Source organism: Pseudorca crassidens, chromosome 13 (assembly GCF_039906515.1).
Source record: "Pseudorca crassidens isolate mPseCra1 chromosome 13, mPseCra1.hap1, whole genome shotgun sequence".
NCBI classification, from domain to species: domain Eukaryota; kingdom Metazoa; phylum Chordata; class Mammalia; order Artiodactyla; family Delphinidae; genus Pseudorca; species Pseudorca crassidens.
This window is the reverse complement of record NC_090308.1, coordinates 73,139,379-73,165,664: the sequence shown is the minus strand read 5'-3', so window position 1 is coordinate 73,165,664 and position 26,286 is coordinate 73,139,379. Positions and strand designations below refer to the sequence as shown.

Here is a 26,286-nt window from a genome sequence, read left to right as displayed (position 1 = left end):
GAGCCATGGCCGCTGAGCCTGCGCATCCAGAGCCTGTGCTCCACAACGGGAGAGGCCACAGCAGTGAGAGGCCCACGTACCGCAAAAAAGAAAAAAAAAAAAGAATTTGGTCTCAGTACGATGAACAAAGGGAAGTGATGAAAGGGTGTAGATACAATTAGATTTCAGTTTTTTAAGCTCACATTGGCTGCCTAGGAAAGAAAAATGGAATAGAGGAAGAGAGGATGCTAGGAGAATAATAGGAAGAATATTGCACTAGTTTTCATAACAGCTCATAAAAGAAGTTGCTGGGAAAGTTTGTGAAGATGCAGAGAATACTACTAGGGGGAAATTGGGCGAGTAGAAGCCCTCAGTGATGCACCAAATATGGGGGGTTAGTGCAGATGTGTTAACAGTAAGCTCTGCTGTTCTAGCTGAGGCATTCGGGTGATTTCTGAGACAGGCACTCATGGAAGAAGACATACTTCTGCATCCGTATGTCTTCAACAACATGTGAGAGACCCACTGGCAAAAATACTGATATTGGGTTTAACTGGAAGGAATGTTTGCTTAGATACTAATTTGGTAATTCATTCACTCATATCAAATATGTTCACGAAATAATGAATTATGTTTCACAGCCTTATAACTGCATGATTGCATAAACTCTGATACTTCATACGCAGGTTCATAGTCATGTGTACTATTCCATATTTTTTTTTTTTTACTACACATATGCTCTGTTTCTCCAATTTAATTTAGAACTTCTGGTTGCTAAAGTAAACGTCATGCCAAACATATATTGTTATACATCTCAGCAACTAGCATAGTGCCTTATGATATTACACTGCACATACACAGTGTTGTCCTTTTTCTGTTTCATCATTAAGACAGTTCTGTTTATATGGTTCATCCTAGAGCCTTTTCCTCTTGTTACTCCTTATCCCTCGACTGTGTTTTATTATTTTCAAAGGACTTTTAACTATCTCCAATTGTATTTATTTATTGTATTGTATTTACTTATGGTTTGTCATCCCATAGGACTATGCCAGTCTCTCCCACAACACTGTAATCTTCATGAGAGCAGAAACCTTGCCTTGTTTACCAGCATGTCCTCAATCCTCACTAAATATTCACTGAATGAATAAATGAATGAATGAATACAGTACTTTTCTCAATAATTACTTCAACAATGAATGCTAACACATATTTACATTCATATGTATGCTCGTGTGCATTAAACCTGAAAGTTAAAAAATACATATATTTCAAGTATATATAGAAAATATTCCCACCCTCACTCTTTACCACCAAATGACAAATCTTCAAGAGTGGAAGTTAAAGAGAAAGATGAACAGCTGGACTGTCCAAGATGCCTTGGGTGCCACAACGATGCCCACAGCACTGTCTTCTGCTTTGGTGGGCAATTCCTTCAAGATTAAATACAAGGAGATTCATAGCAATAAAACTTACCATGGGGCTTCCCTGGTGGCGCAGTGGTTGAGAGTCCGCCTGCCGATGCAGGGGACACGGGTTCGTGCCCCAGTCCGGGAGGATCCCACATGCCGCGGAGCGGCTAGGCCCGTGAGCCATGGCCGCTGAGCTGCGCGTCCAGAGCCTGTGCTCCGCAACGGGAGAGGCCACAGCAGTGAGAGGCCTGAGTACCGCAAAAAAAAAAAAATTACCATGGACAGCAAACTGTGATATTCTTCTTCCATGGAAGTCATCCTCTACCCTTTTATCTGGAAATATGTTTCATTCTCTTTTAAATTTCAATTGTCCTTATCTTTCCATATGCCCTTTTTGGCAATTTTTTTTTACTTTTTAAAGTTATATCTCTTTCTGATTACATCTTACTGTCCCTGAATTACTATATACTCCTCAAGGACAGATACTAGCTGTCCTCCAGCACAGTACTTTACTATTAATAAGGCACTCAACAAATATTGCTCTATTATAAATGAATGGATGCTGAATTGATTTTTCCCAGCAAATAAGGCATAGGATTATTTGTTTCATTTTGTTTTGTTTTAACCTACAGTACCCAGTATTGCCAGGCAGTCTCCCATCCAAGTACTATCCGACCCTACTTAGCTTTTGAGATTAGATGAGATTGGGTGTGTTCAAGGTGGTATGGCCATAGACTGGATTATTTGTTTATGAAATTGATTTTTTGGATTGAAAGGGACTTTGCAAAGAATGACTCATCATAATGAGTTTTGTTTTAATATCAGTTCTTTCTCCAGTAATTTTTTTAACATCTTTATTGGAGTATAATTGCTTTACAATGGTGTGTTAGTTTCTGCTTTATAACAAAGTGAATCAGCTATACATGTACATATATCCCCATAACTCTTCCTTCTTATGTCTCCCTCCCTCCCACCCTCCCGATCCCGCCCCTCTAGGTGGTCACAAAGCACCGAGCTGATCTCCCTGTGCTATGCGGCTGCTTCCCACTAGCTATCTATTTTACATTTGGTAGTGTATACATGTCCATGCCACTCTCTCACTTCGTCCCAGCTTACCCCTCCCCCTCCCTGTGTCCTCAAGTCCATTTTCTAGTACATCTGTGTCTTTATTCCCATCCTGCCCCTAAGTTCTTCATGACCACTTTTTTTCTCCAGTAATTTGATTCTTTCCTGTATATTATTTTCAAATGCATTTGCTTTCAAGGATAATAACTACCAGAAGGCTGAAAATGTGAGTACAACTTATGGTTTTCTGAAATTTTTTGATGTTCACACTAATACACACTGTTATGCTTTGAAGAGGAGTTAATATCCCTCATAAACAGCAAATCAACAGATTTTACCCTTAATGATACATCTGTCCTCAAGCAACTCTGCTGCCTTAGTGATTATTTTGTGTATAAAAATGAAAAATAAATAATCCTTGAGAGTTATGTTTACAGCTTGAACAAATGCAATTTTGATGCCTTAACACTCATAAAGACTGTTGACAGTTTTGTCTGCCCAGTACTCTTGCTTCTCATGAAAACAGCATCTCTGTCTGTTTGGAAATTATTTTTCCCTGTTTGTTTCAGCCCTAGTCTTCTGACCTAATGTTATGGTAGTTATGAGCTAATTTGGGCTTAACAATACCCTTTCTTGGTATATTTCTAAACAAAGCTGAGGGACAGGTGTTTTTCTACCCATGCACCAAGTCTCAGCCACATGGAGGTGCCAGGATGAATGACAAAGATGAAACACAAAGGGAAATACAATCGAGAGATCAAGAAGAAGTCCTTATGGTATTTGAATTTCTGGTTTTTACTCCCCACAAGACCAGCTACTCTTCGTTCTTGTAATGGTTTGGTAAAGTGAACTGTAAATTACTTTATTAATTACTTGAGCTACTTTGAATTGTATTTCTATTGTTGCAATCAAAATAGAGTTAAGTGAAGCCCTAGAGCATATTCACCTTGGCTATTTAGGCTTCAGCTATAGCAAATACAATCAAAGCTATGAATAGACTATTGGCTGAATATGCCTATTGAGAATGCATTTTTCCAGCCAAGACTGAATAGCCACTATGCATGACTGCAAAGTGAGAATTTGAGTATTTTCTTTTACATCCACCTGGCATAAAAAGTCATACAAAACAAAAGAAGGTAAATTTTCATGTGGGGCAAAAATAGATTAAAGGTAGTAGCAATATATCAAAAAGAAAAACAATTATAGTATTTTTCTGGAGGCATTAAATAGGCATATTTTAATCATGGTACCTAAAAAACAGTGGTGCAAATTAAGAAAAGTGTTAGTTTGTCCTCATAAATTTTACACACGTATTTCTCACTTGGTTTAAATGTCATGGTGTTTTAGATGACTTCCTCCTGTGGTATTCTGAGTGAGGAAGATAGCAAAGGTCATGACCATCTGTGGTCAATAAAGTTCTGTTCCACTCTCTCCCAGAGCAAGAAGATTCGGGCTGGTTATTAATTCAGGTGGCCTGGCTGAAATCCATCTTCAGTAATTACATTTCTGTCTACATAAAATTGATAATGTAGTTTCAGCAAGAGAACATATTCATGATTGTCATCAGTTTTAAAAAAAAGCACAGAGACACAAAATCAACAAACATGGTATTATGCTCTAAAAAGAACAAAGGTTTCATTTTGCTCCAAGGTGGATGTTCTCAAAGTCTGAAATAACTAAGCAGATAACATTTACTGTATGTCATCAGCTAGTGAACTTTAAGTAACAAGAAATCTCTCTGCCCTTTAAACATCCTGTTAAGTCATTTATATGAAATTATCTTAGAAGTTCACTTGAATCTCTCTTATCCACTTAGCTTTCTGCTCCCAATTCCTGCTTGACTTTCACTTTGTCTTCAAAACCTTGAGTGCCTCACCTCCTGCCTGCTAAGCTAAATTATGCGCCCTTTCCCACTGTCCTGGACCACCTTGATTACGGCACCTATTGTCTTATCCTTACTCCCCATTGGACTGTTAGGTCATTGAACCAGGAACCTCCATGTTATTCTTCTTTGTATTCCCCAATTAACACCATGCTTAACATGTGCTGTATTCAAGTGTGCAATAAATGTTTATTGAACACGTGAATATAAAATCAAGATTTCCTACCCATTTAAAATGGGAGCTAAAATAATACTCTCAAAAAAAAGATATAGAATGGACAAAGAAGATGTGGCACATATATACAATGGAATATTACTTAGCCATAAAAAGAAACGAAATTGAGCTATTTGTAATGAGGTGGATACACCTAGAGTCTGTCATACAGAGTGAAGTAAGTCAGAAAGAGAGAGACAAATACCGTATGCTAACACATATATATGGAATTTAAGGGAAAAAATGTCATGAAAAACCTAGGGGTGAAACAGGAATAAAGACACAGACTTACTAGAGAATGGACTTGAGGCTATGGGGAGGGGGAAGGGTAAACGGTGACAAAGCGAGAGAGAGACATGGACATATATACACTACCAAACGTAAGGTAGATAGCTAGTGGGAAGCAGCCGCATAGCACAGGGAGATCAGCTCGGTGCTTTGGGACCGCCTGGAGGGGTGGGATAGGGAGGGTGGGAGGGAGGGAGACGCAAGTGGGAAGAGATATGGGAACATATGTATATATATAACTGATTCATTTTGTTGTGAAGCTGAAACTAACATACCATTGTAAAGCAATTATACTCCAATAAAGATGTTAAAATGAAAAAATAAAAGATATAGCACAATATATTTAAAAGGCCTAAAACTTTGCATCCAGGAAGAAAATATTACAAAGGAATATTTGGAGATTTGTGGTACACAGTGTCCTAAAAAGACACTACAGTCCTATTTGTCAAATGGGGAGCCTAGGGTATGGGTTGCCCCTGGAACACCATTTCAAGATGGTGTGCATGTTTTTCCCACATCCATGAAGGTGTCTTTAACTTAGGACATGATGTATCTTCTGAGGAAAAGAAATGGACAGAGTATCAAGGTCTGGTCATGTGGATGGAGGCTCTTGTCCTATGAGAAGCAGGAAATGAGGTGGTAAATGAGGAAACTATAGAATGAGGTCAAGTCAGTACCCAGCCTTAGGGTCCCAGTAAATGGGGATTCCTTAGGGGTTACAAAGTAACAAATAACCCACCTCATTGTCTACAACAATTCACCTAACCAGTCCCCTACTGACAGGCCTTCAGGCTGCTTCCAGTATTTTTCTATTACTGCAACAAGAAACGTATGTACACTTCATTTCAAATGTGTATATTTGCTATAAATTCCTAGAGGAGAATTGCTTGGTCAAAGTGTTAGTGAATTTGTAATTTTGATAGTTATTACCAGATCATCCTCCATATGGTTGGTACCTATTTATAGTCTCACCAACGATATACCAGTGCCTTTTTTCACACACCTTTGTCAATTCATGTTCCTATCCCTTTTTGATCTTTGCCAATCTGATAAGTGAAAATCATTTTGGTATTGTTTTTTAATTTACATTTCTCTTATTGAGAGCGATGTTTGCATTCTTTTGTATATTTCAAAGCTAAGTGTATTTCCTTTTGTACATACTCCATATCTGTTGCCTATTTTTCCACTGAACGTGTGATCTTTCTATTAGTGACTTATAAGCACTCTCTATGTATTAGGGAAATAAATGCTTCATTGTGAGCTGTAAGTATTTGTTCATGATTTATTGTTTTCTTTAACTCTACTATGTTTTTTTATCATACAAACATTTTTTTTTTAATGTCTTATGTTAACAAATGTATAACCTTCTGGTTTCTGGCATTAGCTTTTTGTATATTACTTAGAAAAAACTTTCTCAATCAAAAATAATCAAAGCTTGCTTGTGTTCAAATTCCAGGTTTTCCTCTAACTAGCTGTGTAATCCAGACAAATAATTTAATTCCTCTGAGCCTATTCCTTCTCTGTGAAATGGAGTAACAATACCATCTAATTCATAGGGTTTGGGGAGGACTAAATAAGATAATAGCTTTAATGTACTTAGCATAATGTTTATCTTATACTAACAAGAGAATAATAAGTTGTTTTGTTGTTGTTGAATGAAATGAGTGCTGGACCATTTACCATTTTTTCCAAAGAACCCAATTTTTTTTCTTTCTTTTTTTTTTTTTACTATTTCTTACATTGATAAATGGAGACATTATTAAGCCAGTCTTTCTACATGGAAAATTAAACTCATCAGTCCTCTTTTCAAAATATTTATTGAACATGAACAAAGTCAAGTCTAAAATGAAGCTCTGGTAGTTGACATAGGAAGTAAGAGTTACCCAACAACTCATTCTGTTATTGTAAACAAGCAGGCCTAGAGCCAAACTACTGACGTACACTAAAACTCTCCAGATTTTGCTGAACATATCCATTTTATGTGCAGCTGCTGTATTGATTTCTGAGTAGTTAGATTTATTTATGATTGCCATAGAAATGACATGAAGATGAATTTTCCACCAAACACACCTAGCAACTCTGTGGTTGTCTGTATATTCAAGATATCCACGGTTACCCTGGGGATTCCGCAGAATATGAATGTCCCTACTATTTTTTTGAGCTCACAAGTGTCAACTAGTACCTTGGTGATTTTGTCGCCCTGCCAACAAGAGAAGGCACTTCCCATGGATACACCCTTCTACTCTTGGAATAAACTGCAAAGCAAATATCTACCTAAAATAAATGTAATAATTCAGAGCCCCTTGTATTGTTATATTTTATGTGGGAAAACAAGTTTTTTCCAAATTAAGTTGTATTATGTATTGAAGATTTTTGACATTTAATGTATATTGTATATGAAAACTTCAGTATTCATTTTTTCTGTCTTTAAATGTGTTAAATTGTTCACCAAATATCACAAAATCACATGAACTCATCACAATTAGTAAGCCAGTGCAAATGACCATCACCATCATCATTATTTTCCAATACACTAACTCCATCCCACAAAGATTAAATTTTAGTCAAAAAAAAAGTCTGCTAAGTTAATCTGTGGTTAAGTTTTAATAGATTAATTTTACTGCCACACTTGTTTGATGAACGATTCCTCAATTGGTGCTGTACAAAGAGAGAATGTTAAATGGTAAAGCAGGGAAGGCCCTACTGTAGAAAATTTTTTAAATGGAATTTTAGAGTTTAGAACTTGGAAGGACTTAAAAAATGAATTAGTCTTGTTTCATTTGGAAGATGATTTGATTAGGGTCACAAAGCTAGCTGGGGACAAAATGTGGTCTAAATTCAAGGACACTAAACCGATATTCACTCAACAAGGATTTATTTAACAACTATTATAGGCCTGACAAAGCTGGGGTCCTAAGGATATAAAGATATATAAGGCATAACTTTTGTTCTAAGAAATTCACAATATTGTAAAGAAAAGCTCAGAGTTTGTATTGTCTCTGATCTCTTTTCTCTTCTTCAGATTGATCCAAGTAGTTTATTTTCTAATTATCTAAATCAGGGGTAGAACTTGGATATAGGTAAATTAACGACAGCATATAAAAAACTGATTAGAAAGAATAAGTCTGAATGAATTAATGGATATAGTTAAGAAAGAAAGATCCCGGAAAAAAAAGGAGAGCAGCTGCATTTAATTACACAGATTTTTGACATAACAAGGTGTATATATTTTTTCTTTGTGGTCACAGGGAAAGAAAAGAAAGGAAAGAGGCATTTGGCAGAGTTTGAATTGGGGATAGAAAAACATATGACCCTAACCTGAAATGAAGCTAATATTCCTAGCAAATAAAAACAAAAAGGAAAAAGAGGAGAAGTGTAAATTATTTCAACCAGAGGTGGACTAAGAATTTTCAGTAAGCATCCATTCAATAATCATTTAACACCTAATATGTGCATTTAAACTCAGGAATGTGGTATTGTAGAAAGAACCAGACAGGTTAGATTTCATTTTACAATGAAATTAGATGTCATTTATATTGAGTTGCCTTCGCTGTGTCCCAGCACTCTGCTAGGTGCTAGGAATATAAAGTTAAACAAACTTTGCCCAGCTTCTGTCCCAGGAATTTTATCAGAGACCACAGGCAAGAAAACAGGCAATTCCACAATGCAATATGTGCTTTTCGAGAAGGCCAGTTTTCTGTGGGTCACAGAGGAAAACTTACTCCACCCAGAAGAATAGTTTAGAAAGCTTCAGAAGTAAAGGATGAATTATATACCTCAGAAATGAAAAATTAAGTTTTTTTAGTCTATAAAGAGAAGGTAACATGAGAGGAAGCTGGCCTTCCTGCCTGAATCACATCATTCAGGACTTCGTAAACTCTGAAAAAGAGTTGGGTTTATATCAGGGATCCATGGAGAGCCATTTAAGGGTTTCGGTTGGGAACGTGATGGGAGTAGATGTGCTCTTTAGAGGATGACTCTGGTTTCAGGGTGAACATCTTAAGAAGAGCAATACTAAATTCATAAAGGTGAGCCAAGGGCTTTAGCAATAATCCTGGCAGAAAACTGCAATGACTCGTACTAGTAAATGGTTGTAGAGATGTAGGGTGTTTTCTTGCCTGGATAACTGGTTAGTGTGATATTCATTCCCAGAGAGAAAAAAGTCAGCTTTGCTGGAGCAGATATTCAATTTTGAACAGACTCTATCTGAATAATCTCTATTTAAATGGTTACTGAAAGAAGAGCTCACACAGGCATAGTGTATAGAGTGGAGAGAAAGAAGAGAACCAAGGACGGGAGTTCAAGAAGCTTATGTTTAGGATAAGGAGAGAGAAAGAAAATCTGAGCAGAAGACCAAAGAATGATAAGAAATGTGAGATAAAGAGTGAGAGTTGGGGAATCAGAGAATGCAGAGGACTATTTCAAGAAATGTGATTCTCAATGGATAGGCAAGTTAACATTAGCTGAAAGAGAAATGTGAGAATGAAAAATAAGAGATATTTTTAAAAGATGCTTATCCTTAAATACTCAAGAGAAGGATCCATTACAACAAAAAAATCTAGAGATATAAAAAGGATGAGTGGTGGCGGCAGAGTTGGTGATTGAGTGAACCAACTTACCAAAATAGTTGGAGAAGTCAGGAGCCAGAGCACAGGGAGTTCCACTTGGACAAGAGGAATCATGCTACTTTCTTCGTAAAATGGTCAAAGCGAAGGGAAGAAGGTAGATAGGTAGAGGTAATTTTGCCACTGTAATTGAAAGAAGTCGAGAGAATTCTAATCTGATGTCTTCTACTGTCTCTGTCAGTTAAGAGGCAAGATTATATGCTGTGAGTGAAGTGGAAGTCATAGCGTCAGAAGTTGGGGAAGAATGGGGGACCTGAAATCGTCACTTTGGAAAGCTGAGAAAGACCTTGCTAGGAAAACATAGATGTATTGCTGAGCAGCCCAGAGGGCCCAGTCAAAGTGGGAGACTAGCCATTTCCAGTGTCTCAAATGTGCCCAGTTGAGTGATTTCCTTAGGAGTGTTCAGAATGACAGAAAACTGGATTGAGGTAGGTTTGTGTCTTTGCCAGAGAGATATCATGCATATAATAAAATAAGGTAAGTTAGTCGAGCAAATATCATGACCTGAGTGTGTCTGAAGTGATGGACCACTGAATCTAAGTTCTTTACAGTAGGAAGTGAGTCAAGAAGACACCGAGAAATTTAGGGGAAAAAAGTAGGGCTAGAGAGCCTGTGAGGGGAAAAAACAGGTATAGAGAGACTTAGTGAATGGGCAGCAAGGCTATAAGGTCTGTTGATAAAAAACACCCAATCATATCTGTGTAAATAGTGCCATATTTTATTGTTAAGAATATGTGACTCTATATCCAAAGGTATTATAGAAATTGTCATTGAAAGGGGAGATATGAGTAGATAATATGTATCAGTAAATGCATTTACATAGAGAAATTTATGTACTCTTTAGCTCCAGGAAGATGGAAGGTTCAGATTCAGATTTTATTTATTTTTTGTAATCAGCTTTAAGATGTTGAGGTCTTCTGCTGAAAAATTACATTACAAACTGTCTATATCCCTTTAAAATTTTCCCCAAGTTCTTATATTGTCATCTTTTACTAAAAGAGCATAATTTCACAGGGTTGTTATGGCAAGGAATAGAAGGAGAGTTGATTATGATGAAAAAGAAAGCTTCATTGACTCTCATTTTCCAACATGTGGACCACTAATGAATGTGAAAAGAGAATCAGAGGACTTAACAAGAATTTTGGCACCTTACGTGCACTTGAAGAGTGTGATAACACCTAACCAATTGCTTTTACTTTTTTTTATTTCATAAAATCCAATTCGTGTGTAATGATTTTTTGTATGGTGGAAGATTGCTATTGCAACTGACATCTATCAACATGTGGTTATTTGACACCAATAAAAAAGGGATCAGGACATTAAGTGAAGAAAAATTTCTGTATCCATTTTACCATTCATGGACATGTGTGTTTTAAATGAGGGGCTGTTACCTAAAATGTGGCTATGAACATTATGTTATATGTCCCCATTATGCACAAGAGCAAGATTTTCCCTGGGATAAATATCTAGTAGGGGTCATATTCCATCATGGGGATGAACATGACCAGCTTTATAGTCAATGCCAAAGAGCTTTCCAAAACGATTGCATGAATTTATACTCGCTCCAACAGTGTATGAGGACTACCATTGCTCCACAGTCTTGGGGATCCAGGCTTTTAATTTGAGACATGAATCTGAACTTCCATTCTCCTAGATCCAAAGATTTTGCCTCCTGAAGAGCTGAGCTGGTAGCCCCCACTGGCTTGGTGGGCAGTTCTGTCTAATTCAGGTCCTTAGCCATTGAGCCATAATAGTGATGGAGCCCATTTTGTGAGCTTGCCTGGACAGAGAAGCAAATCTGTAGCCCCACTCAACTGCTGAATATAGCATTAGTTCCACCTGACTAGGAAGACTGACCAGAGCATCCAGGCAACCATGGAGTCCAAATTGGGCAGAGAATCAAGCCAACAGGAAAAAGACAGAACTTTTATTTAAAGCAATAATGGCTAAAAACTTCCTGAACTTGGGAAGAGAAACAGATATCCAAATTCATGAAGCCTAAAGGACCTCAAATAGCTTGAATTTGAAAAAGGCCACACCAAGACATATTATAATTAAATTGTCAACAGTCAAAGAAAAAGATGAAATTTTTAAAGCAGCAAGAGAAAAGTGACTTGTCACATATAGGAAAACCTCCAAGGGACTACTGAAAGATTTCTCAATAGACACTTCACAGGCCAGGAGATAGTGGGGTGATATACTCAAAATATTGAAAGAAAAAACTTTCAACTAAGAATATGCTACCTGTCAAAGCTGTCCTTCAGAAATAAAGGAGAGATAAAGACTTTTCTGAACAATCAAAAGCTGAGAAAGTTCAAAGCCACTAGACCTGCCAAGAAATGTTAAAGGGTATTTTTCAAATGGAAATAAAATGATGCTAATTAACATTGTAAAAACATATGAACTTACATGTGAAACTCATTGGTAACAGTAAACACATAGTTAAAGTCAGATTCTCTGAATTTATAGTGGTAATGCATAATTCATCACTCTATAATATATAACTCTAGTTTAAACTTAAAAACTAAACATATTAAAAAACATTAAAAAACTAAAAAATAAACCCATAACTTCAATAATTTGTTATTTTATATTAAATATAAATATATGTAAATTATAATATTAATAACCTAAAATGTGAAGGAGGTACAGATAAAAGTATAGAGTTTAGGTGTGCTATTAAAGTTAAGTTCATATCAGGTTAAAATAGAATGTCAAAAATAGGATATTTTATGTAAGCCTCATGGTAAATACAAAAGAAAAACCTGCAGTAGATACACAAAAGATTGTGATAAAGGAATCACAGCATACTGCTACATAAAGTGATCCAATCACAAAAGAAGACAAAGAGATAAGCAAGGAAAAAGGATCTATAAAACAGTCAGAAAACAACTGGCAAAACGGCATAGTAAGTCTTTAATTATCAATAATTAAACATACGTGGATTAAATTCTCCAATCAAAAGACAGAGTGGCTGAATGGATTTAAAAAAGAAAAAAATCCAACAATGTGTTGTCTACAAGAGACTCAGTTTAGCTTTAAACATACAAATACTGAGAGTGAAGGGATAAAAAAAGATATTTTAAGCAAATGGTAACCAAAGGAAAGCAAGGACTTAACAAAATTCTTGTTAAGTCCTTGTTACCTATACTTATATCAGACACAATAAACTTTACCTAAAAATGTTCAGAAGAGAAACAGAAGGTCACTATAAAATAGTAATCAATCCATCAATAAGATATAAAAATTTTAAATATTTATGAACCCAATATAAGAGATATATAAAGCGAATACTAATAGAATTAAAAGGGGAAATAAATAGCAACACAATAATAATTGAGACTTTAATACCCCAATCTCAATAATGCATAGATCATTCAGACAGAAAAGCAATGAGGAAACAGAGGAATTGAATAACACTATAGACCAAATGGATCTAGTAAACAAAATATGCAATCTAAAAGCAGCAGAATACATATTCTTCTCAAGTACACACAGGAAATTTTCTAGTATAGATTATATGTTAAACCACAAACAATGGTTAGCAAATTTAAGAAACTGCAATCATACCAAATTTTTTTTATAACCACAATGGTGAGAAACTAGAAATCAATAACAGGAGAAAAACTGGAAAGTTAGTAAATGTGTGGAAATTAAACACACACATGAAAAATCAATGATCAAAGAAGTCGAAGGGAAACAAAAAAGTATCTTGAGACAAATGAAAATGGAAACACCACACATCAAAATTAATGGAATATAGCAGGTGTCCACTCCTCTGGTGAGACAGGGCGGGGAGATGCTCTCTTCAGCTCCTTGCCTGGGTGGGCAAGTCAGGCTCTAGGGCCAGCAGAAATCCTCGTTTGAGGGTCCCACCGAGTTCCCTGGTCAGAGTACTACAGCTGAGAGGAGCAGCTGCTTGGGACTACTGCTCAGGTGCTGCAGAAAGCCTTCTTGGAATCTGACATGTTATCACTTTGGGATTGTTGGCCAGCTGCTCCTGACTTGGCCACATGAAGGCTCAGACTGTCCCAGTCTCTGAACTGAAGAGAACCAACACTACTAGCATATCTCTCACCACCATGAATGCAAGGTATTTCAGTGAAGAGTATCAGGAGGACATCTACAGATCCCAGACTGGCATGTGCGAGTTCTGAGGAATGGTGTAATAACCCAGTGTATCTGGGTGATCTTTGGAGACAGCTGAGACAGACCTACAACAGGGCAGTGGCTGACACCCAACTCATAGCCCATCTTCTCCAGCCATGTGGTTGACAGGGTCTTGGTGCTCCGGCCAGCTGTCAGGCCTGAACCTCTGAGGTGGGAGACCTGAATTCAGGACATTGGTCCACCAGAGACCTCCCGGCCCCACGTGATATCAATCAGTGAGAGCTCTCCCGGAGATCTCCATCTCAATGCTAAGACCCAGCTCCACACAATGACCAGCAAGCTCCAGTGATGGACACCCTAAGCCAAACAACTAGCAAGAGAGGAACACAACCCCACCCATTAGAAGAAAGGCTGCCTAAAATCATACTAAGTCCACAGACACCCCAAAACACACCACCAGACATAGTCCTGCCAACCAGAAAGCCTCATCCACCAGAACACAGGCACAAGTCCCTTCCACCAGGAAGCTTACACAACCCACTGAACCAACCTTCCCCACTGGGGTCAGACATCAAAAACAACGAGAACGCCAAACATGTGGCCTGCGAAAAGGAGACCCCAAATACAGTAAGTTAAGCAAAATGAGAAGACAGAGAAATACGCAGCAGATGAAGGAGCAAGGTAAAAATGCAGCAAACCAATGAGGAGGAAATAGGTACTCTACCTGAAAAAGAATACAGAGTAATGATAGTAAAGATGATCCAAAATCTTGGAAATAGAATGGAGAAAACACAAGAAACATGTAACAAGGACCTAGAAGAAATACAGAGCAAACAAACAATGGTGAACAACACAATAAATGAAATGAAAACTCTCTAGAAGGAATCAGTAGCAGAATAACTGAGGCGGAAGAACAGATAAGTGACCTGGAAGATAAAATAGTGGAAATAACTACCACAGAGCAGAATAAAGAAAAAAGAATGAAAACAATTGAGGACAGTCTCAGAGACCTCTGGGACGTTAAATGCACCAACATTCGAATTATAGGGGTCCCAGAAGAAGAAGAGAAAAAGATAGGGTCTGAGAAAATATTTGAAAAGATTATAGTTGAAAACTTGCCTAATATGGGAAAGGAAATAGTCAATCAAGTCCAAGAAGCACAGAGAGTCCCATACAGGGTAAATCTAAGGAAAAACATGCCAAGATACATATTAATCAAACTATCAAAAATTAAATACAAAGAAAAAATATTAAAAGTGGCAAGGGAAAAGCAACAAATAACATACAAGGGAATCCCCATAAGGTTAACAGCTGATTTCTCAGCAGAAACTCTGCATGCCAGAAGGGTGTGGCAGGACATATTTAAAGTGATGAAAGGGAAAAACCTACAACCAAGATTACTCTACCCAGTAAGGATCTCATTCAGATTTGATGGAGATATTAAAACCTTTACAGACAAGCAAAGGCTAAGAGAATTCAGCACCACCAAACCAGCTTTACAACAAATGCAAAAGGAAGTTCTCTAGGCAGGAAACACAAGAGAAGGAAAAGACCTACAATAACAAACACAAAACAATAAAGAAAATGGCAATAGGAACATACATATAGATAGTAAGCTTAAATGTAAATGGATTAAGTGTTCCCACCAAAAGATATAGACTGGGTGAATTGATACAAAAACAAGACCCATATATATGCTATCTACAAGAGACCCACTTCAGACCTAAGGACACATACAGACTGAAAGTGAGGGGATGGAAAAAGATATTCCATGCAAATGGAAATCAAAAGAAAGCTGGAGTAGCAATTCTCATATCAGACAAAATAGACTTTAAAATAAAGACTATTACAAGAGACAAATAAGGACACCACATAATGATAAAGGGATCATTTCAAGAAGGAAACATAACAATTGTAAATATTTATGCACCCAACATAGGAGCAATTCAATACATAAGGCAAATGCTAACAGCCATAAAAGGGGAATTGACAGTAACACAATGACAGTAGGGAACATTAACACCCCACTTTCACCAATGGACAGATCATGCAGAATGAAAATAAATAAGGAAACACAGCTTTAAATGACACATTAAACAAGATGGACTTAATTGATATTTATAGGACATTCCATCCAAAAACAATGGAATACACGTTCTTCTCAAGTGCTCATGGAACATTCTCCAAGATAGATCATATCTTGGGTCACAAATCAGGCCTTGGTAAACTTAAGAAAATTGAAATTATATCAAGTATCTTTTCCAACCACAACTCAATAAGACCAGATATCAATTACAGGAAAAAAACTGTAAAAATACAAACACATGGAAGCTAAACAATACACTATTAAATAACCAAGAGATCACTGAAGAAACCAAAGAGGAAATCAAAAAATAGCTAGAAACAAATGACAATGAAAAGAGGATGACCCAAAACCTATGGGACACAGCAAAAGCAGTTCTAAGTGGGAAGTTTATAGCAATAAAATCCTACCTCAAGAAACAAGAAAAATCTCAAATAAACAACCTGACCTTATACCTAAAGCAATCAGAGAAAGAAGAACAAAAAAAAAAACCTCAAAGTTAGCAGAAGGAAAGAAATCATAAAGATCAGATAAGAAATAAATGAAAAAGCAATGAAGGAAATGATAGCAAAGATCAATAAAAATAAAAGCTGGTTGTTTGAGAAGATAAACAAAATTGATAAACCATTAGCCAGACTCATCAAGAGAAAAAGGGAGACGACTCAAATCAACAGAATTAGAAATGAAAAAGGAGAAGTAACAACTGACACTGCAGAAATACAAAGGATCATGACAGATTACTCCAAGCAACTCTATGCCAATAAAATGGACAACCTGGAAGAAATGAAAAAATTCTTAGAAATGCACAACCTGCCAAGACTGAACCAGGAAGAAATAGAAAATATGAACAGACCAATCACAAGCACTGACATTGAAACTGTGATTAAAAATCTTCCAACAAACAAAAGCCCAACCAGAGGGCTTCACAGGCAAATTCCATCAAACAGTTAGAGGAAAGCTAACACTTATCCTTCTCAAACACTTCCAAAATATAGCTGAGGGAGGAACACTCCCAAACTCATTCTACGAGGCCACCATCACCCTGATACGAAAACCAGACAAAGATGTTCCCAAAATGAAAACTACAGGCCAATATCACTGATAAACATAGATGCAAAATCCTCAACAAAATACTAGCAAACAGAATCCAACAGCACATTAAATGGATCATACACCAGATCAAGTGGGGTTTCTCCCAGGAATGCAAGAGTTCTTCAAAAAACACAAATTAATCAATGTGATAAACCATATTAACATATTGAAGCAGATAAACCATATGATCATCTCAATAGATGCAGAAAAAGCTTTCAACAAAATTGAACACCCATTTATGGTAAAAATCCTCGAGAAAGTAGGCATAGAGGGAACTGACCTCAACATAATAAAGGCCATATATGACAAACTCACAGCCAACATCGTTCTCAATGGTGAAAAACTAAAATCATTTCCACTAAGATCAGGAACAAGATAAGGTTGCCCATTCTCACCACTATTATTCAACACAGTTTCGGAAGTTTTAGCCACCCCAATCAGAGAAGAAAAAGAAATAAATGGAATCCAATTTGGAAAAGAAGAAGTAAAACTGTCACTGTGTGCAGAGAACATGACACTATACATAGAGAATCCTAAAGATGCTACCAGGAAACTACTAGAGCTAATCAATGAATTTGGTAAAGTAGCAGGATAGAAAATTAATGCACATAAATTTCTTGCATTCTTATACACTAATGATGGAAAATCTGAAAGAGAAATTAAGGAAACACTCCCATTTACCACTGCAACAAAAAGAATAAAATACCTAGGAATAAACCTACATAAGGAGACAAAAGCCCTGTATGCAGAAAGCTATAAGATACTGATGAAAGAAATTAAACATGATACAGACAGATGGAGAGATATACCATGTTCTTGGATTGGAAGGGTCAACATTGTGAAAATGACTGTACTACCCAAAGCAATCTACAGATTCAATGCAATCCCTATCAAGATACCAATAGCATTTTTCTCAGAATTATAACAAAATATTTCACAATTTGTATGGAAACACAAAAGACCCTGAATAGCAAAATCAATCTTGAGAAAGAAAAACGAAGCTGGAGGAATCAGGCTTCCTGACTTCAGACTATACTACAAAGCTACAGTAATCAAGATAGTATGGTACTGGCACAAAAACAGAAATATAGATCAATGGAACAGGATAGAAAGCCCAGAGATAAACCCACGCACATATGGTCACCTTATTTTTGATAAAGGAGGCAAGAATATACAATAGAGAAAAGACAGCCTCTTCAATAAGTGGTGCTGGGAAAACTGGACAGTTACATGTAAAAGAATGAAATTAGAACACTCCCTAACACCACACAAAAAAGTAAATTCAAAATGGATAAAAGACCTATATGTAAGGCCAGACACTATAAAACTCTTAGAGGAAAAAATAGGCAGAACACTCTATGACATATATCACAGCAAGATCTTTTTTGACCCACCTCCTAGAGTAATGAAAATAAAAACAAAAAATCAACAAATAGGACCTAATTCAAGTTAAAAGCTTTGCACAGCAAAGTATACCGCAAACAAGAGCAAAAGACAACCCTCAGAATGGGAGAACATATTTGCAAACAAAGCAACTGACAAAGGATTAATCTCCAAAATATACAAGCAGCTCATGCAGCTCAATAACAAAAAAATCAACAACCCAGTCCAGAAATGGACTGAAGATCTAAATAGACATTTCTGCAAAGAAGATATACAGATTGCCAACAAACACATGAAAGGATTCTCAACATCACTAGTCATTGGAAAAATGCAAATCAAAACTACAATGAGGTATCACCTCACACCGGTCAGAACTGCCATCATCAAAAAGTCTACAAACAATAAATGCTGGAGAGGGTGTGGAGAAAAGAGAACCCTCTCGCACTATTGGTGGGAATGTAAATTGATACAGCCACTATGGAGAGCATTATGGAGTTTTCTTTAAAAACTAAAAATAGAACTACCATACACCCAGCAATCCCACTACTGGGCATATACCCTGAGAAAATCATAATTCAAAAAGAGTCATGTACCACAATATTTACTGCAGCATCATTTACAATAGCCAGGACATGGAAGCAGCCTAACTGTCCATCGACAGATGAATGGATAAAGAAGATACAGCACATATATATACAATGGAATATTACTCAGCCATAAAAAGAAACGGAATTGAGTTATTTGTAGTGAGGTGGATGAATCTAGAGTCTGTCATACAGAGTGAAGTATGTCAGAAAATGAAAACAAATACCGTATGCTAACACATATATATGGTATCTAAAAAGAAAAAAAAATGGTTATGAAGAACCAGGGGCAGGACACGAATAAAGATGCAGACGTGGAGAGTGGTTTTCAGGACATGGGGAGGGGGAAGGGTGGGCTGGGATGAGGTGAGCGTGTCATGGACATATATACACTACCAAATGTAGAATGGATGGCTGGTGGGAAGCAGCTGCATAGCACAGGGAGATCAGTTCGGTGCTTTGTGACCACCTAGAGGGGTGGGATAGGGAGGGTGGGAGGGAGATGCAGGTGGGAGGGGTATGGGGATATGTGTATGCGTATGGCTGATTAACTTTTTTATACAGCAGAAGCTAATGCACCATTGTAGAGCAATTATACTCCAATAAAGATGTTAAAAAAATTAATGGAATGTAGCAAAACCAGTTCTAAGAGGGAAGATTATAGCAATAAAAATACCTCAAGAAAAAAGAGAGATGGCAAATAAACAGCCCAACTTTACACCTAATGGAACTACAAAAAGAAGAACAAATTAGGCCCAAGGTTAGCAGAAGAAAGAAAATAATAATAGTTAGAACATAAATAAATAACATAAAACACAGAAAACCATAGATAATATTAACAAAACTAAGATTTGGTTCTTTGAAAATATAAACAAAATCAACAAAGCTTTAAACTAACTAAGGAAAAAAGAAAGACCAAAATCCACAAACTTGTAAGTGAAAGAAGAGATATTACAACTGATACCACAGAAATACAAAGGATCATGAGAAACTACTGTGAATTACCATACACCAACAGATTGGAGAACCTAGAAGAAATGGATAGATTTGTAGAGATATACAATTTACCAAAACTGAATCATGAAGAAATAGATAATCTAAACAGAATCAAGCAAATAAGGAGATTGAATTTGTAATTAAAAACCTCCAAACAAAAAAGCACAGGACCATATGGTTTCACTGATGAATTTAATCAAACATTTAAATAAGAATTCACGGCAGTCTTTCTCAAATATTTCCAAAAATTGAAGAGGAGAGAATACTCCTAATGAGAATACTCCTGATGCCAAAGCCAGATAAGGGCATTACAGGAAAGAAAACTAGATGCCAGAAAACTAGATGCTAATACCTATGATTAATATAGATTCAAAAATTCTCAACAAATTACTAACAAAGCAAATTTAACAGCACATTAAAAATTTCATGCATCATGATCAAGTGGGATTCATCACTGCAATGCAAACATGGTTCAAAATAAATGTGATACATTACATTAAGACAATGAAACATAAAAACCATATGATCATCTCAATAAATGCAGAAAAAGCATTTGACAAAATTCAACATCCACTCACGATAAAACCTCTCAACAAACTGGATATAGAAGAAACATACCTCAACATAATAAAGTCCATATATGATAAGATCACAGCTAATATCATACTCAATGGTGAAAGATTAAAAGCTTTTCCTCTAAGACCAGGAATAAGACAAGGGTGCCACTCTCACCACTCGTATTCAACATAATATTGGAAGCCCTAGCTTGAGGAATCAGGCAAGAAAAAAAAAAAAAGACATCCAAATTGTAAATAAAGAAGTAAAATTTTCTCTGTTTTCAGATGACATGATTTTACATAGAGAAAATCCTAAAGACTCCACCAAAAAAAGTTAGATCTAATCAACAAATTCAGTTTAGTTATAGGATAAAAAATCAACATACAAGAAAACAGTTGCAATTCTTTATGCTAACAATGATCTATGAAAATGAACTAGGTGAAAAAGAAATAAAGAAAAGAATTCCATATATAATAGTATTAAAAATAATAAAAGCCTAGGAATAAATGTAAGTAAGGAGGTGAAAGATCTGTACACTGAAAACTATAAGACATTGATGAAAGAAATTGAAGAAGATGCAAATAAATTAAAAGATACCCTGTGTTCAAGGAACATGGAACAGAGGAATTGATATTGTTAAAATGTCTCTACGGATTCAGTGCAATTGCTATCAAAATTCCAATGGCATTTTTTTTTTTTTTTACAGAAAATAGAAAAAACAATCCTTAAGTCTTTTTGAAACCTTAAAAGACTCTGACTAGCCACAGCAATCCTGAGGAGGAAGAACAAATCTGGAAACATCACTCCTGATTTCAAAGTACATTATAAAGCTATATCAAAACGAACTATATTACAAACATATAATCAAAACAGTATGGTACTGGCATAACAATATGATAGAAAAAGACAAATATTGTATGATCTCCCTTATATGTGAAATCTAAAATGCCCAAACTCATAGAAACAGAAAACAGATTGGTGGTAGCCAGGGCCAGAGGTAGTAGGTAAGGAAAATGTGTGAATGTGGTCAAAAAGTACAAACTTCCAGTTATAAGATAAATAAGTTTGGGGAGTATAACATATGGCTTAGTTACTATAATTATCAATAATGTATTATATATTTTAAACTCTCTATGAGAGTGGGTCTCAAAAGTTCTCATCACAAGAAAAAATTGTGATTATGTTATTGATATTAACTAAATTTTTGTTGTAATCATTTCACAATACATACATCTATCAAATCATTACGTTGTATACCTTAAACTTATGCACTGTTATATGTCAATTTTTATCTCAATAAACCTGGAAAACAATAAAAATACAAGCTTTCCAGGTAACTTTCAATTCAGTTAAGATTGAGAGCAAAATTCATTGTCTGTGACCACTTCATCCTGCTTCATTGCTCTCCAAAGCATTTGGCTTCATGTTTTACATATCTATATTATTTTATATTTATTCATTTCTGTACTTATTTTCTATTCCTGCCCCATGGAATACATAATACCTGAAGGAAAACGCTTCTCTCTTTGCTCATTTCCTTATCCCTAGTGACAATGACAGTGAATGGCATAGTACATACTCAATAAATATTTGTTGAATGAATGAATGAGAAAATAAATATAATAGATGTTAATCAATATTTGATGAATAAAGAAGTGAATAAATGAATTTCCCTCTTGTCATTCAATAACTAACTCATACTACTTCCTTTGTAAACCTTCTCAGGTTCTGCTATTTAAAATCAATCTCCTTCTGTACTACTATTCTTTATCACTATTTTTTTCTTCTAGATGTGATTTAATCAATACTATTTCTTTCACAATATCTATCGTGTGTTTTACAAAGTAGTCAATATGTAGTTTTGAATTTAATTACACGTTATATTTAACTTACTGTATCTCCCAAAATGAGTTTAAAATTAAAGTTAAATGTTAATGTAGTTCTAACATTTACAGATAACGCTAGAGACAACACAGGGTCAAAAATATTTTCATGCTACATTGGACTAAATTATAATGAGTATACCAGGGAAATCTAACATGTCTTAAGACATGTTAAGACCTTGTATGTAATACATCTTAAGAAAAACAAAATCTTTGAAAAAAAGAAGATTTATGTTATTATATAATGTGATATTATTGGATTCCTGAACAGGATTGATGATACTTCTTTAACAGCTGTGTTGCTTTATTTCAGAGAAAATGCAGGACTCTCAAGAACCTTGGGTGACAGAGCCATAGAGTCATAGAAGCATAGGTCTTATAATAACCAAATGACTGTGTGAAAAATCACTCAATCTTAATCTATCCCAGTCTCCTGAGAGGTTTGTCTCATGGGATTCTGGGAAGAATAATATAAACTAATGCATGGGTATAAAAATGTGTGTAATCACTAAGGTGATGTGTCTGAAGTATTAATAAAATGGTGAAATTAAAAATAAGGATGTGTTTTCTATCTTTGGAAATGTGTTTATGATTTTTTTAGATATGGCTTCAAGAATATTTATAGGGCTTAATATCAATATCTAAAAGTAACACATATTACACATGGTACTGAACAAGTAATAGGTAATATCTAATGTTATTCTCTGAGTCTTGTGATATAGGTAGTATTATAGTTATTAAAATTGTAGATCACATTTTATAGAAAATGAAACTGATGTTTAGGAAGCTGACTTTAGGAAACAAAGTCAATCAGCTGGGATTTTATTCCGGATCTGCCTAGCAAATCTGTACATACTGCCACAGGCAAAACCCAAAGGAAAGATTAGTAGTGAAACGTTAAAAGAGAGTTCTCTGGTATTTGATGGTACTGTTTCAATAAGAACACTTTCAACTGGCATATGCTTTACAAAAATACTTTACCTCTAAAGTGATAAACTAGAGGAAGTCACCATAAATATCAATATTATAAAATACAAAAATACTCAATAATTGTGAATGACTTGTTTATTCATTGTGAGTCATCTCAGGTATTCTATTTTATTAGATAAATTTATACAAATTATGTTCTACACTGTCCCATAGTCAGATTTTCATAGCAAAAATCGACAAACTAAAACAATTTTGATTCATTAACAGTCTCCTAGTTTCCTCTCACCCATTTGTACAGGCTGAGCTCTTGAAGAGGGCCTGGTGAAGTTAGGAGTCATCCTCCTGGTGGGGATTTCCAGGCACAGTGACCTGTGGTGATGATTCAGTTAAAAGCAGCTTGATAATTTATCTACTAAAGACTCTGTCAGGTTAAGTAATGTTTAATGCAATTTTACATTTATCTATGCCAAAGTAGTCCTCATAAAGCTCAGTATTACCTTTTTTTGTAAATTACCTTTAATTGGGGTGAGGAACCACAAGGATAATATTAATGCCTTCATTACACCCTTGTGTTCTACAAAATCAGATTTTTCAGAGAAAAATACAGCATGCTTTCTATTGTGTTATATATTTTGTATAATAAAAATGTTTTATTTATTAAAAAACCAATGATAACTATTATATGAAATAAATAAAAATTTAAAGCACAGATTAATTTGAAGTAATATTCTTATAGATTTAACCTAATCTTTCAGATAGCCTAAGGTTTTTGCTGAGTTAGGAGAGTCTAAATCTTCTGAGCAAGAAACCTTCCCTAGGCAACCACTGCTGTAGGATCCCAACCCATTTTGTATCTAGAACATTTAGGACAGCTTTGCTCTTTCCTTCTTTCCTTATCAGCCACATGGCTCTGAGCAATAACATATTCTCTATTCAGCATAAACATATAGTGGTATACCTAGCATCTCTTTACTATGAGCATCATATTTCTCTCCCACATCCCTGCTCTAGTCCCACTGAGAGCTGCTAGTGGCCCTCTTGAGATAATGTAGAGAGAGACTGTTTGAAAATGAAACTCTAAGTGGAAAGCAGAACCCAGATATACAGGAGATTGGAGATATATATATATATATTTTTTTTAATTTTTCAAATGTGAGCTGTGTTTCTGTCACTGTTAAAAGGAAGAATTCTAAGGAGTACACTTTCTTAACTTTCTTCATAAGCTACAAATTTCTCTTTGAATCCTTTGAATATCATTCTGTCTTAAAACAGAGAAACAGTGGAAGAGTTGAAAGATCACACTGTTCTGGGAGTGAGCCCACTCTAGATTATTTTCTACTCCTAGGTTTTCCTGTTAGCTAATCTGGGTTGTTAGAATATATCGATGACCCAAAGATGTGTTATAGATGTGCCTATATACTGCTTCTTCCAGCCTGGGTACAACTGGTTGGACCCTGGAGCTCCTCTGGAGGCGTCCCAGCCCTTTATCCAAGTGTGCCATATTAATACGGTAACTTCCCTTGTGAGGGATAATGTGAAAAAAAGGTTGCGCATGTTGAGCTAGGCCTTATGTCATTCCTAACTTACTTAGAAGGCAGAACAAATTTTACAAATTAAACACAGGTTCCTGGAGATTCTGATTCAGTAGGTCTGCAGTTGGATAATCTCTATTTCAGAAGAGCTCCCCAGATGATTCTGATTATCTTTCAGGTTTAAGAAACATTACACTAAATAACCCTTCCAAATCATGAAATTCAATTTCTCTAAGCCTGTTTCCATTCTGTTATGGGGTTACACCACATGAGAACATTACCTTTTAGAAATAGTTTATTAGAAATTGACAAGGTTGTTAAGAAGTTTTCACGGTGATTCCTCCATAGGAAGAGCATCCCTGGTGGTCGTGCTTAAATGTGACTATTAGGGACAACATTGTACCTGCAGGGATACCTGCGCGCATTACAAGAAACATGGAGCAGTGAATGGCTTCCCATATGGCCTCACTTAATGCCCTTTCTTCAATGAGGTATATTAGCAAGTAGTATGATGGAAGCTAGCAAAAAAAAAAGAAAAAAAAAAGGTATCTGGCAGCAATTTTTACTTGGAAACCTCAGGAAAAAGCATTCCAGGTATAGCACTTTTTTGTCAAAGCACAGAGACAGAGTTGATTATAATTTGCTGACAAATAAATTCTTCTAGAGTTCCGGGTTTTACTAAAAAATAAAAAATAACTCTGAAAAAATATTAATTTCTTTTCCTGTGTGAAAACCTTGATCAATCTCTGAGATCAAGAAAAACTTGTCAGTGTTGAAGAGACGGATTCAGGCTGACACATGGAATCTACAATGGCAAGCAGCCTGAATGACAGATAGCCAACTTGGCAAGAGAATTAGTGTGATGCAAAAGAAACACCAAGGCCTTAGGGATGCTTTCTTTCTTGGAATGGCTTTCTTTTGTCAAAATGATGCTGCGTACTCCTAATTAAACACTGGCAAACACGTTTATCCAAGGCAACATGGTATTTGAATGAGGTTACAAGCAACATCAAATTGTTATCTTTTATGAAAACTTCACGTTATCAGATTCAAGTGAAAATAATTTAGTTAGACTAAGTACAGGTCAAAATATAACACTGATGAGAGATAATTTCATACGGCAAATACTTCAGAAGATGTCAAAGTGTTTTTGTACTCTATAAAAAAGTCAGTAATTATTGGTGTTTTTAATGCCTATGCTAATTGTTAATTGGAATCACACAGTTGAACATAATGTTATTAAATAATTGCTAGATGTTTAATGCAATATTAACAGAACACAAGTTACTTCATTGTGCATATTCTGCATATTAAATTTATGAGGTTATTAGTAGGTTGAAAAGCTTAATATGTCATGACTACAGCCATGGTCAAGATCTTAGTCATTTAGTGATGTTTGATTTATTGGGTTAGAAGAAATGATGATGCTACTCAAATAAATAACTGTGTAAATGACATGCTTTCTTCTATAACAGCAAATAAAACCATATTTAAAATGCTGAAAAATCTGTCATCAAAAAGCAGAAGCACGGCTTCCCTGGTGGCGCAGTGGTTGAGAGTCCACCTGCCGATGCAGGGGAGGCGGGTTCGTGCCCCGGTCCGGGAAATCCCACATGCTGCGGAGCGGCTGGGCCCATGAGCCATGGCCGCGGAGCCTGCGCGTCCAGAGCCTG

General features: G+C 35.9%; 1 long non-coding RNA gene across 2 annotated transcripts in view; it reads right to left on the bottom strand.

Moving 5' to 3' along the window:
- Positions 1–1,524: 1,524 nt before the first annotated feature.
- Positions 1,525–26,286, bottom strand: part of LOC137204799 (uncharacterized) — a 42,985-nt gene continuing 18,223 nt past the window's right edge. The window contains exon 3 of one of the 2 annotated variants that reach the window (XR_010933845.1): positions 1,525–1,636. This is a non-coding gene — a long non-coding RNA (uncharacterized lncRNA). Of the gene's footprint in view, positions 1,637–3,843; positions 3,964–26,286 lie in introns of those variants that run through there. The other variant, XR_010933846.1, reaches the window with a different exon arrangement.